The sequence below is a fragment of the Mastomys coucha genome, unplaced genomic scaffold (assembly GCF_008632895.1).
Source record: "Mastomys coucha isolate ucsf_1 unplaced genomic scaffold, UCSF_Mcou_1 pScaffold11, whole genome shotgun sequence".
NCBI lineage: Eukaryota > Metazoa > Chordata > Mammalia > Rodentia > Muridae > Mastomys > Mastomys coucha.
Genome location: NW_022196893.1, coordinates 14,494,231 through 14,506,453, shown reverse-complemented (window position 1 = coordinate 14,506,453; position 12,223 = coordinate 14,494,231). Strand labels below are relative to the sequence as shown.

At 51.7% G+C, this 12,223-nt stretch overlaps 1 protein-coding gene across 3 annotated transcripts in view; it reads left to right on the top strand.

Annotated features, from left to right (window-relative positions):
- Scube1 (signal peptide, CUB domain and EGF like domain containing 1) overlaps positions 1-12,223 on the top strand; it is a 127,162-nt gene that overhangs the window by 29,472 nt on the left and 85,467 nt on the right. The window lies entirely within an intron of this gene.

The following is a 12,223-nucleotide window of genomic DNA, read 5'->3' as shown; positions in this document are numbered from 1 at the left end:
GTTGCTGGATGGTGGCCAGAATGTACACAGGCAGCCTTTCTGACTGGGCATTCGTTCAGGCCAGGGTGAGCCTCCTCTGCAGGGCGGCTCCGTCCCTGCAGAGCGAGGTCAAATGTGGGAACTCCCCTCTAGACTCATGGTGAAGGTGGTTTTAATGGCTTCCTCTGATTTAAGGGGAGCAGACATGAAAGAGGACATTGAAGAGGAGGAGGAAGTACCTGGTAGAGGTCTAGGGACCTCTAACAGAAGGGAGACAAGCTTGGTGCACTGTGTTTAGAGAATGATAGTGAAAAGAAGGAAGAAGATGGGTCCAGGAGACAGGCACAGATTGCTAAAAGGGGTGTATCCTAGTTTGGGTTTTATTGATGTGTAGAGACACCATCACAATGGCAACTTTTTTTTAGTTTTTTGAGACAGAGTTTCTCTGTGTAGCCTTGGCTGTCCTGGAACTCACTCTGTAGACCAGACTGGCCTTGAACTCGGAAATCTGCCTGCCTCTGCCTCCCAAGTGCTGGGATTAAAGGCGTGCACCATCACGCCCGACAATGGCAACTCTTATAAAGGGAAATATTTCATTGGAGATGGCTTACAGTTCAAAGATTTAGTTCATTATGGTCATGGCAAGAAGTTTGGTGGCATACAGAGACAGTGCTGAAGAAGGAGCAGAGAGTACTACATCTTGATCTGCAGGCAGCAGCAGGGAGAGACTGTGAGCCACACTGGGCAGAGATTGAGCATAGGAGACCTCAAAGACCGCTCCACAGTGACACACTTCCTGCAACAAAACCACACCCACTCCAAGGCCACACCCACTCCAACAAGGCCACATCTACTTCAACAAGCCACACCTACTCTAACAAGACCACACCCACTCCAACGAGGCCACAGCTCCTAATAGTGCCATTCCTTATGAGCCAAGTTTGAGGGGAGAGGGGGAATTCCTATTCAAACCACCACAGGATAGATTTTATTCCAAGTAACTGAGAAGCTGGGGGACATTTTGGCCAGAGACTAGCATGTTTTGATTGACATTTTAATAAAACCCTTCCTGTTTCCAAGTAGACTATTATAGGGATGGGGGCAGAGTGCTTCAGAAGGGAGGCCCCCATAACATCCGGGCTGGATGCTGGTGACTCTGTGTAGGTTGACAGCGGTGGAGGTGGTGGCCAAACCCAAAATACATTTTGCAACAGGCAACAGGAAGTCCTGATGGAGTCAACTTAAGAGGCCAGCAAGAACAAGGACCAAAGCCAACTGTCAGTGTTCGTGTGGCTCTGCCTTGTGACTTGGGCGAAGACGCCTTGGACAGGGAGGGGACAGATGGAAGTTTGGGGTAGAATGGGATGCAGGACTCAAGCTTGGTTGAATTCTGTTGGAGATAAGAACCGGTCTTCCACATAGAAACGGCATACAAGGTCAGAGGTCTTTGGAGTCTGACCCGGGAGGAGTGTGAGGCATCAGCTTCAAGATGGCTTTGAATACCAGAGACATCAGTAACGGTCTATCTCATAAAGATCTTGTGTGTACCTGCACTGTGCAGCCCCCTTGAATGAGAATCTGGTATGGATGGCCTGTCCTTAGTAATCACTGACACTCAGCCTGCCTGGCTTTGGACATCCTGTCTGAGTCCCTCACTGTATGACTGTGATCAAGTAACCTAGCTTCTCTGGACCTCTACTGTGAGGTGGGATCAGTGAGCATGTTTATTTCTGAGAGCAAAGGAGATGAGCTTCGTAAAGCACTCAGTGTGATACCCCCCCACACACACACACCTATCAAAGGCTCCATGGATGTCAATGTTCTACTTACCACTGCCCTACGATGCAAAGCCAGAGAACTTTTTAAAGAACACTAGTGCAGCTTGAGCTGGTGGAGGAGCAGCGGACAAGCCTGGGCTGTGGACTGTGTGTGAGGCCTATAACAGACACCTGAGCCCCACATCCAACAAGGTGCTCCTGCCAGATAAACTGATGCAGGTCAGACGGCCCTCCGCCCTCTCAAGGGGAGGTAGGGGGTCACACGACATCAGGGCTTCTCATTCTGTAACCTGGTCACATCCTCTTACTTCTCGGTCTTGTTCTGGCCAAGTTCTGAGATGGGAGAGAGCCATTCTCTGCCGTGTCCAGATGAGGGAGAGTGCGCAGGTGACTTTAGATGCTGCAGCCTCAGGTGGGAGAGGATGTGGAGAAGAGCCCTGGGGAGAGGGCTCCAAACCCAGTTGTGTGAGGGGAGGGAGTCATTGAATGATTGCCACAGCTCCCTGTGCTGGGCAGCTCTGGGAAGACAGCTGGAGCCAGTGCTGCTCATCCGAACCCCAGGGAAGGTTCCAGTTACCCTTTATTTGTTTTCAGACTCCGGCAGCTCAAAAATGTCTCTTGCCAGGGGAAAAAGGTTGACCATCTTGATGTAAAACTAGACAGCCCGGGCCAGCCCTGTCTCCTCTGCACAAGCGGCAGTGTTTCTGAGGCAAAGGCAAAGTGTTTCTGAGACTTCTCCCTGCTCCCTGTACCCTTCTCCCACCTCCTGTCTCATCTTGGCCAGCGCTGAGGTGGCCAGCACTGAGGTGAACAGAAACCCAGCTGCAGTATCCTGTCCGAGTTCAAGACAGGCGTGCTGCTCCTCTTCGAGTTTTACAACTGTTCATTTGGCTTTCTGTTCTGCTGAGACGGGATCTCCTGTAGCCCAGCCTGGACTTGAACTTACTCTGTATGGGGACCAGCCTTGAACTCCTGAGCCTCCTGATTCCACCTCTAGAGTGCGGGGATTACAGGCATGTGCTCGCACTGCAGGTCTGCATCTGTTAATTTGATAGAAATTCCTTGGCCTGAGAAAGAGAAACGTGTGCTGGATGGCCCCGTCGCTGAATAAATGGGAAGCAGGTGGGGAGGTGGAATGTTTCCAAGCTGGGGGGCTCCCCACCCCTTCTCCAGGGCCAGCCAGAAAGTGGGGTGAGCTCTTTTTTTTTTTAAAAAAAAAGAGCCCAGGCCAGCACTGGAGTAAAAGGACAGTGAGCTAAGAGGCAGGCGCTGGCAGAGGCTGCCTTCCTGGAGGATGCTGGGACACTGTCTCCAAGCCTCAGCTTCCACGTTGTATATGAGATTAAGTGGATGGGATTCGGCCACTGGTTTTCAGCTTTCACGGGGTTGTGTGGACAGTAGCAGAATTCCTTCTCTTCAGAGATCATGCGGGGATCATGTTGCTCCAGCTGAAATGGGAGGCCAGATGTGGGGGCGGGGGGCATGGAGTACCATGGAGCCCACCCCTACCCCCACAAGGTCCCTGGAGCCCCAGGAACAGCGTGGGACCTCCTCGCTGAGCTGCTTCTCCTTCTAGATGCAGTGAGTTAGCCTTAGGGACAGGAGCCACGCTTCTGCCTATGTCCTCCTCATCCCAGGGAGACAGCTTCTGGGAGTGAGTTTGACTCTCCTAACCAACTTCCTTCCTGCTTGCCAGGCCTGGTCCCTGTGGTCCCTGCTACCGGAATGGCCCGCTGCAGCCTCCCAGTTAAGCCTAATTCGGCTCACCTACACATACACACTTGTCTCCCAGGCTCTGACCAAGGGGCAACTCCCAGAAAATGCTTCCCTGACTATATGATTTCTTTTTTTGTTTGTCTGTTTTGTTTTTAAAGATGTATTTATTTATCTTATGTATATGAGTACACTGTAGCTGTTTTCAGACACCCTGAAGAGGGCATCAGATCCCATTGTAGATGGCTGTGAGCCACCATGTGGGTGCTGGGAATGGGACTCAGGACCTCTGGAAGAGCAGTCAGTGCTCTTAGCCTCTGAGCCATCTCTCCAACCCCGACTATACGATTTCTCGACTATACAATTTCTATAGCATCGCTTAAGGCAGCTTTGAGAGTCTGGGAGTGGATCATCCTACTTCCCTAGAAAGCTGTGCTCCAAACTGTCTTGGCTATTCATCCAGGGCCTGCGCAGGTTCTCATGTAAGATGGAAATAACAGGGGGATGGGGGTGGCATCACAAAGAAGGCACCCTCTCAGCAGTGAGCATGCCAACCTCGCAGTTGTGAGCTTGCAGACCTGCCATCGGACCTGAGCTCCCCAGCACACATTGAGCTGGGCAGGTTCTTTGGGAAGGCATCTTACCAGCTAGAGGCCCATGTTGGCTCAGAATCTATCCACATGGTGCCTCTGTTCCTAGGTCCTTCCACTCTCTGCTCTAGATGCCTGGAGAATGTGCATGGGGAAATCAGGTGCCCTGGGCTTCCTGCCTAGCCAGGGTGGGAGTTAGAGGGCAGTTCTGTGCTCTCAGTTTTATCTGGGAAGAGTGCATGGTGGTGGTTCTAGGAGGGGACTCTGGGAATGTTGATGTGTGTGGAAGCATAGCTTACGGAGAACGATTTATAGAGGGGTGGTCTGTGGGTGGGAGTGGTTTGTGTGGTGAACATAGTCTGTATAGAGATGTGGTCTAGGTATATCTGAGTGGTCCGTGGAGGCGTGTCTTTGGGGGTGTGGTCAGTATGGGAATAGCTGTCTTGTGTTAGGGTGTGGTCTATGTGGGTGTGGGCAGGGGAGTGGTCTGTGTGGATGTGGTGTGTGGGGAAGTAGTTAGTGGGTGTGGCCTGTGGGGGGCATGGGCATGACCAGTGGAAGTCAAGTGAGGTCTGTGTGGAGAAACACAGTATCTGTGAAGAGCATAGGCCTCCTGCTCCTTCCCTTTCGTTCAGTCAGCAGTCAATTGAAACTTCATCATGCCTTGGGCTGAAGTCTGTCGTGACTCTACACCCATGCCAACCCCACCTTTGGTTAGATCTTTCTTTGGTGGCTTGGGGAAGAATCCCTGCTCTGTCCCAGAGCAGAGACTCCGTAACAGAAGAGACCATAAACAGCAAAGTAAACACAGACCATGGACAGAGAGCAGCAGGCAAGCCGGACACTTGCCTTCCCCGGGTTCCGTTTGCAGTCTGGGTGCCAAGAGCTCAGTCGGAACCCCGAGGGAATAAACAATAATAAGTGTCTTGTGAAGACTCTTTAAAAATATCCTGCGTCCAAATCCCAGGCTCAGACCCAAGGCTGAGTTGTGCACTAAAAGGGGCATTGGTAAGACATGAGTGCGCCCACCCCCGTCTCCAGCCCGGACCTATGACAACATTCTTGCTTATCCTGGATCCAATGAGCCCTGGGCAGCATCTTGGGTCACACAAACATATGCAGGCAGGGCCTGGCTGGGTCTGAGCAGATGATGTAGCTACCGGTGCCCTGACACAGCAGGACAGGGCCCTCGCTGTTTCTGATGGTCATCAGCCAACCCAGCAAGCCTCTCTCTTACTCACCTCATCCGGACCACATGCAACTGGAAATAGATGGCTGGCAGGGACACCCTGTGCCCGCTGGCGCTCCCCATCTGTGGAGTGAGCAGTAGGCGTGGCTGCTTAGGCTGGGGCCCTTCACCACCTCCCAAGTTGGCCTCAACAAGGACAGGATTTGACAGGCCATCTTGCCACCACCACCACCCCTTGTCCGTCTGCTGGCTGCCCAGGGATGAGACACCAGCAGAAGCATTTAGGGCCAGCCATTGGTCCTTCCACGAAGAATATGCAGGGGCTGGACCACAATGGTGGCTCCATGATGAGGAAGCCAGGCTCCCCAGATGGAAACAGGAGTCCTCAGAGGTCCCACCTGCCATGGCCAACCTTACTTTTCTTGCCTAAGCTCTCAGCAAATTAAAAAAAGTTAAGTCAGTCCCTGAGCTTCCCCTTGTCCTTGCTTGGAAGCACCTCTCACCACACACGCACATACACACACACACACACACACACACACTCACACATATGCACACACACACACACACACACACACACACACACAGTACACACCCCACCCTCATCCTTGTTGGCCCAGGTATTCTAGCCCCACTCTTCCCTAGCCTCCTCGCCAAGTGCCTGGCTGCCAGTACACACCCCAACCCTGCATACAGCCACCCCACCCCCAAGAATTAGGCTGCATTGCTGGTGTGTTTACTTATCCATCTTCCACACGTGGGATAATTATACTGAAACTTCCAGACAAATCAGGCACAAAGTTGGAAAACACTTGGTCTGGTCACCCTGCTCTAAGGTCATACCCAGACTTGTCTGTGCATAGACATAACTTCATATGGTCATAAACAGTGCACTGATATTTATATGCTGCCTCCCCACACCAATATAAGACCCTTCCTCAACACTGATACATAACTGTGTAGCCAAGAGAGGGAATCTAATCAAGGCCTAGGGTGTGGGAGGCAGGTGGCCAGTGGACACTCAGTACGACTGCTGCAGTAGCCCTCTGGTGGGAGTAGCAATGTACCTGGGAGATATAGCTCATAATATGGCAAAGCCTTCTCTGCCCATGTTGGCTCCCTGCATGCCCCTGCCTGCCCCTCAACTTGTTCTGGACTTACTTAGTAAGCATCTGCATAGGAAAATGACTCCCAATATGGCGCCCTCTGTGTACTCAGTGCTGGAGGTGGGCTGCCCAGTGGTTTTCGATAGTTGCCAGCCAGCTCAGAAGGCCTGTCGGATCCTCAGGTGTGGGGTAGAAGGGGGGAAAGGTGAGGTTCCTTTGTCTTGAAAAACAAACAAACAAACAAACAAACAAAGGTTGGGGAGTGGACTCAGGGTAGACACCTGTAAGCCTGAGGAGACAGGTGCATCAAACACTGCCTGGCCAGGATCTGCAGATGCATACTGGGAGTGTGGGTGCAGGAACATCAGAACCTCACTACTGACCACACATTGGGTGCACCACAGACTCACAACTTGTCCTGTCACAGCACCCAAGGCTGTGCTATCCAGCCTACCTGCTGCTGTAGTGCCCCTCCCCTTCCTCCTGCCCCATCTGGGCGTGCGTGCACAACATGAGGAACTGTATTAAAGGGTCGCAGCATTAGGAAGGCTGAGAACCGCTGCCCTGGGACGTTCTGGTCAGCAAGGCAAACCAGCTGGCAAACCCCAGATTTAGTGAAATACCCTGTCTTAAGAATAAGGTTAGCCAGGCAGTGGTGGCACACACCTTTAATCCCAGCACTTGGGAGGCTGAGGCAGTTGGATCTCTGAGTTCAACGCCAGCCTGGTCTACAGAGGGAGTTCCAGGACAGCCAGGGATACACAGAGAAACCCTGTCTCAGAGGAAAAAAAAAAACCCACCCAGCATTGATGTATGGCATCCACAACATGAGCCCGTAGGTATTCCCACCTATGCACACATATGCATGTGCACAGACATACAAAAAAGAAGACAACCCTGGGCCCCACAGCACTCTGCCCCGCCCTGCCCCGGCCTGGCCCGCCCCTCCCCACCCTGTCCTGTGCCCAAAAGCTTAAGGAGGTTGGACCTGCCAAGTGCTGCAGCCAGAAGAATGGAGGCCTGGAGATTCCCAATTGAGATAGTAGTAATCATGAAAACCAATCAGTATTCTGGGCTGACATCAGACAGGATGGGCTAGCTGGGGGACCTGCGTCAGTTGATGTCAGTGGGGGTGTCAGGGCAACTCTGGGACTACTCTGCTCGAAGATTCTCTGGAGGGAAGAGTAAGGCTTCTTGCAGGCATACCACAGAGGTCATGGCTCCCATCTGGGCCCTTGCAGGCCTCTCCCTCAGGTCCTGCCAGACCCTGAGCATCCCTCCCCTCCCAGAGTTCTGTTTCCATGCCTGTCTGTTTGGTTGCCCTCCCTCCCCCGCCAGCCCTCCATCCTTATCCTCATCAAAAGAAGTTTTAAAAACTTCTTCTGTGCCTCCCACAGATGTCCAGCCAGGGTCACATTCACAGCTGTCTGTGCTGTGTGGGGCCCATGAGGAAGAAAGTCCTGTTCCTGTCCCTGCTCTGTCACCCACATGTGGACTATAAGCATGCTGCTGGCTGGGGAGCTTCCTAGAACAGGACTGGTACCCCACCGAGGCAGAGTCCCATCTCACCCCCGCTGTACTGAGAGATTCCTGGAGACCTGATCTTACCATGTATGAGGGTTATAACTGTCAACTTGGCACAGTCTAGAAGGGCCCGGGAAGAGTCTCTCTGAGCATCCCTCTAGAGCAGGTTGGTGTGTGGACTTGTCTATGGGGGGCTTCTTGTTTATATTAATTGATGTGGGAAGACCAGCCCACGTGTGGGAAGGATCAGTCTCTGGCCTAAAAGAGAAGATGAACTGAGAACTTGTCTCAATACAGACATCCTCTGTCCTCTCGAGTGTGAATGAGATGTGGACAGCCCTGTCGAGCCTCTGTTGCTTCAATGTTCCCACTGTGATACACTGTAACCGAGAACCAAGAGTAGGAAATAAACCCTTTGGCCCCTAGGTTGCTTGTTAGCCAGGTATTTCACCACAGCAAACCGGACAGGAAACGAAGACACCATAGGTATGGCCAGACTGGAGTTGGCAAGCAGCAGCCAAGCTGTTGGGCATGCAGCCAGAGTGATCACCTTTGGTGACCAGGGAAAGGGAAGTCTATTTGTGGGCTTTTGGGAGGCTTTAGGAAGTAGGTAACATGGTCTTCTTGATGGGGTGGTAAAGGGTAAAGACAGGATGTGGGTGTGAACAAGGGAGGCTGGACAGCTAACCCACAGGGAGAGGTGAAAGGCGCTTGGGTTTGCATTTATGCTTGGGGATTTTGCAGCAGGTACAGCTGTCACAGGGACCAGAAGTAGGGATGAGAAGGTGGTATTGAGATTGACAGCCCAAGTGACTGAGTTGGTGGCTCTGTGGTGAGACAGAAGCTAGGAGCCTAACACAACTGTGGGTTTGACACCACTCTTCTGTGAGAGGTGATGTTAGGAGACCAGCCGGGACTCTGGTAGGTCAGGTGTGTCTGCTGGACATCCAAAGGCAGGCACCACCACACTAGCCAATGTATAAGCTTAGAGGGTGGTAGAAGAGATGCCTAGCTCTGAGGGCAGATTATCAGTCATTCAGAGATGCTGCTGCAGGGCATGGCCAGAGAGGAATGTTGACAAGTGTAATGGTTTGTCCCAAGGAGTGGCACTATTAGGAGGTGTGGCCTTGTTGTAGTAGGTGTGTCACTGTGGGTGTGGGCTTAAGACCCTCATCCTTGCTGCCTGGAAATCATTCTTCCACTAGCAGCTTTCAGATGAAGATGTAGAACTCTTCAGTTCTGCCTGAATGCTATCATGCTCCCACCTTGATGATAATGGATTGAACCTCTAAACCTGTAAGCTAGCCCCAATTAAATGTTGTCCTTAGAAGAGCTGCCTTGGTCATGGTGCCTGCTCACAGCAGTCAAACCCTAAGAAAACAAGGGAAAGCATGAAGCTTATCCTAGCTGTTCTCGGCTCTAAGTGGCACTTTCACGTCTCAGTGATCCCAGCTTTGGTTAAGGAGGGTGCACAGAGCGGGAATTCCCAGCTGTCAGACAACTTCCCACAACTGTGAGTCACTAAGTTATACTGCATTAGATTGTACAACCCAGGTTTTGTTTTTTTTATAACAAAAAGATCAGGATTTGAATAGAGAGTCCTCTAAAGAAAATATGCAAATGGCCACTGAGCATTCTGAAAACCTGTTTAAGATTGTTAGCAGTCAGAGATGTGTGACACCAGATCACACCCACAAGAGTGGTGGCCCTTCAAACAGGCGCTAACTGTGTGGGTGTAGAGAACCGGGAGCCTCACACTTTGCTGGCAACAAAGTAAAGTGATATAGCCCAACAGAAAACTGTTAGCTACAGGGGCACTGGAGAGATGGCTCGGTGGCTAAGGCATTTGCTGCTCTTTCAGAGACCTGAGCTTGGTTCTTAGCACCCACATCAGGTAGTTCATAACCACTTACAGTCCAGCTCCAGGAAATCCAATATGGTGGCAGACATATAGACGTGGAAATATTACTCAGTCATATCTAATACATGCCTCACCGGGGGAAACTTCAAAACATGATATCATGTAAAAGAAGCCAAACCCAAAGGCCAATATGTTATTATAATTATTATATTTTATACATTTAGTATAGTTATTGTAACATTGATAATATATGATTCTATCGATGTGAGAGGTCTAAACTAGGTAAATATGAACAGAGACCTGGGATTTGGGGGCCCTGGGATTCATTGTGAAGGGGCACGTCCATACTGTTTGGTGGGAAGATCATGACCTAGAATTAGTAGTGATGGTTTTGCATGACATAGTGAGTACGCTAAAACTGTCCACCGTACACACCAGAGTGTAAAACTGCATCTCCATTCTAAAAAGCAACTGTAGACATGAGAGATCAGAAGGCTGTCCCCCACACTGCGAACAGACCACACGCACGGTTTCACCCCTGGTTCTGGTCAGTTTTAAACACAACCATAAACTGGTGTCTCCACCACCACCACCACCCCCGCCCCCAGGCCCAGATCGGTCCTGGGAGGTGAATGGCCTGAAGCTCAGTGAAGAGGGAGGCCGTTTAAGGAACTCCTCCGCTCAGAGACCAGAAGGCCAGGCTGGCTTCTCATGTGGCTTTGTTGTCACTTTTCTGATCTGGAAGAGACTTAGCTATCCAGCATACCATGCCTTCAACCCCCGGAGATTCAAGACACTTACTGCACCTTTGTTTGGCCTTGCTCACATTTGTTGGTAGGCCTGTGAGCCTGATCAGCTGCTGGGGGCTTTGGTTCTGTGCTTTCTTTAATGCTTCCTTCCCTTCCAATATTATGGCCCCTGCCTTACAGAGAATGAAACCCAGGCCTTTATGTGGCTCAGCAGCTTGAAGTCAGAACAGTCACTCACTGACTAGTACCCCATCTGGTGTGGCCTGTGGGGAAAGACAAACCCCATAGGCAGTGGTCACAGGGTCACAGGCACTTCTGAAGGGGAGTAGCCCAAAGTCCCTCCGAGCTGGGCAGTAAACTTGCCCTTAGCCACAGAGAGCCCTCGGGAGGGGGGGAAAGGGGCTAGATGGGCAGCTGGGCTCAGATGGCAGGGCTCTCCTGGAGGAGCAGTGCCTGGATACAGGTAGCTCCAGGAGAGCCTGGCCTTCCTGGGTTGGATTGGAGGTTTTCATGTAACAGTGGGCTTGCTGGTCTAGAGAGCTGAACACACAGGCCTCATCTCTCAGCCCTGAGTTTCAAGACTTGGGCCCAGCCCTGGAGGCTGCAAGCTTCTGACCCGCAGGGGGCCCGGGAGAAGGCTTCAGATGACATCCAGAGCAGTAAGTAGATAGGTCCACCATGACCTGCTTATCCATCGTGCCTGCCAAGCCAGAGCTCTTGACAATTCAGGAGTGTTCTGGCTCTGTCGGAACTCAGGCCCCGGATCTCTAAGACCCGTGTGTATTTTACCCGAAATCAAATCCATCTGGTTCTCGTTTATTTACACTTAACTCATCAAATGCAATTTTGCAAGAGTCGTGCGATAGCCAAGAGGCATTTCTGCCTCAGCTGCCCTTCAGAAGGGAGCAGAGAAGGGGAGGGGCCACACTGCTCCAGCCAGAACCAGGTGGTAAAGCTCAGTGGTGGAGGTTGATCCTGACTCCGCCCAGGAGCCTGAGCTTCGGTTCCCGCCCACAGGATGCTGGAGCTCCCATGCAAGCCCCAACACACAGTGGATTCTAGGCAGCCACAGAAACGTGGGTGGGGTCCACTCAAAACACAGAGTCTCTGTGTCAAATTGTGAGTGTTCATGGGAAACACAAAGCAAACAAAACAGGATCAAGGAGTAATTTTCGGTTATAAATAACTACAAACTTGAGTTCCTCTTCCAAAAGACGACAAACAGCCTACTATTAATAAAAACAAACAAACCTCACCTGGGGCCAAGCAGCGGCCCTTGGTAGCAAACCACAGAGCTTTTGCCGAACGCCCTCCAGAAGCCTATGGCTTGGCCTCAGAGACCCTTCCTGTGAGGAGGCAACCACAGCGAGTGGGCCTGGCCAGCCCTGAAATGACCCCTCAGAAGGCTAGTGGGAACTAGAGACTGAAGGTAGTGTCCACAGAGCAGAGCCTGGCGGGAGTCCCAGCTGAAGGCCGCCTGCTCCAGTGTCAGTGCCAGGCCTGTGCCTGTACTGGGCAGTGAGTGACCCCAGAGACAGTGTTAGGCGCCATCATTGATGCCATGTTCTGTCAAAGCTGGAGTCCTCAGTGGCCACACCCTTGAAGTTTACATCCCAGGGAAGCTTACGTGTGAGACACAGAATGTCTGTGGAGGAGGTCACTGAGGTCACTGCCATGGGAACTAGGGACACAGATGACCTAAGTGTGGAGGACAAGTTAGTAGTAGCCCTGGTG